Source organism: Marmota monax, unplaced genomic scaffold (genome assembly GCF_021218885.2).
Source record: "Marmota monax isolate L192 unplaced genomic scaffold, Marmota_monax_Labrador192_F-V1.1 WCK01_AAM20220418_F8-fsc00164, whole genome shotgun sequence".
Classification (NCBI taxonomy): Eukaryota; Metazoa; Chordata; class Mammalia; order Rodentia; family Sciuridae; genus Marmota; species Marmota monax.
This window is the reverse complement of record NW_026693313.1, coordinates 1,453,278-1,454,999: the sequence shown is the minus strand read 5'-3', so window position 1 is coordinate 1,454,999 and position 1,722 is coordinate 1,453,278. Positions and strand designations below refer to the sequence as shown.

General features: G+C 41.0%; 1 non-coding gene across 1 annotated transcript; it reads right to left on the bottom strand.

Annotated features, from left to right (window-relative positions):
* Positions 1 to 1,266: 1,266 nt before the first annotated feature.
* Positions 1,267 to 1,427, bottom strand: LOC124100963 (U1 spliceosomal RNA). Its single transcript, XR_006854491.1, has one exon. It is a non-coding gene; the product is annotated as a U1 spliceosomal RNA (small nuclear RNA).
* Between the last annotated feature and the right edge of the window lie 295 nt (positions 1,428 to 1,722).

The window sequence follows — 1,722 nt, the reverse complement described above, 5'->3', positions numbered from 1 at the left end:
AGGCAGCTCTGACACGTGACTTAGGCAGTTTCTAGGACTGAGCCCAGAACCCTGGGTGACTTAGCAGTCTCCTGGCTGCTGCAGCATCTGCAAACCCTGAAAGTTGAATGCGGGGCTTAGAATTGAACCAAGTCTCTATGCGCTCAGCTCCTCATTCTGCTGGTTGATCTTAGAGATGACAGGGCACTGGCTGGTAAGAGCATGCCTCTCTTTGGAACCTGGAGGCCCAGATGACTTCATGGGACCAGCATCCTGTGCCGTTCTAAGGACCACACTGAGAAGAGTCCCACATGATTTAGGTTAGGACTCTTCTGTTGAGGTCTTGAAATTTGCGATTTTATCTCTGAATTTGGGTTCTGTAAATGAAGTCCCATGGAACAGAGGACGTAGCAGGCACATGATAAAGGAGATGGAGCTCAAGATGCTGTCTGCAGGTCTTTGTACCCATTCATAAGTGATAGTCACAGGGTCCCATCAGTACAGAACTCCAGTGGATCCTTGATGGGTGGAGTTCAAACAGGCTCAATCTGAGAACAAAGTAAGCATTTTCACCCACAGCTGAGGAGATAGGGGGCTGAGAGCCCTGCAGACCACTCTCCATCTGAACCAGAGCTTGCTTCCAATGCAGAAAGGTGATGGTGGCCTCTAGTGACCAGATCGTTGGGAACTGTATCATATCCTTTCTTACTCACGTCACTTACCTACATTAGTCAGCCACTTAGGATGACATGTAAGGACAAGGAAAGAGAAGTGTTCTTTTTTCTTTCAGTTTTTTTCCGTATCAGTAAACCAAAGATAGAGTAAATCTATCAGTAAACCAAAGATAGAGAGTGTATACATATCAAAAAGTGAAATCAAAGCAGTTGATTCGGTGTTATGCAGAATTTCCACCATTTTGGTAAGATCTAACATATTCATGTTTGATTGTCTGTGATTCTTCTCATTTCATTGATTCCCAATATAAGTGAAATGCTCTTATATTTACCCTTAAAACTGGCAATGAAGATATCAAAGGAGAACTGGACAGTGTCAACAAACAGAAAACACAGTTTAGGAAAAAAAATCAAAACACCCTCTTAAGCAATCTTGGAGGCCCATGAAAGAATTTTCAAAAAAGTTTACAGGCATATGGATTTAGAGAAACAATCATTAGCCACCAGCACAAATATCTGTTCAAGAGATAAAAATTCCAAGACCGTACATACACACACATAAATAGACAACCAAACAACACTATCCCAATCTAACACTGAGGGCTACCATATAATAGGAAAGCATAAAAGCAGCCCCCACTACCACAAATTCTACAGCTGAGTTTCCCACATTTGGAAAAATCGCAAGATCACGATGTCTGCTCTATATTAGATGAGACTTTTCCTGGAAAAACTACCTTTGTGATCATGGTGTCTCCCCTACCAGGTAAATACAAAGCACTTGAGAATAAATCTAACCAAGGAGGTGAAATACCTCTACAATGAAAATTATAGAACACTGAAGAAAGAAATTGAAGAAGACTTGAGAAGATGGAAAGGCCTCCCGGGTTCTTGGATAGAGAGAATTAATGTTGTCAAAAGGCCATATCATCAAAAACAATCAGAGTCAATGAGATCCTATCAAAATACCAATGACATGCTTTACTATAGCTAAGAAAAATAGTCCTAAAATTCTTATGGAAGAGTAAAAGACTCAGAAGAGTCAAAGTAATCCTGAGCAATACGAATA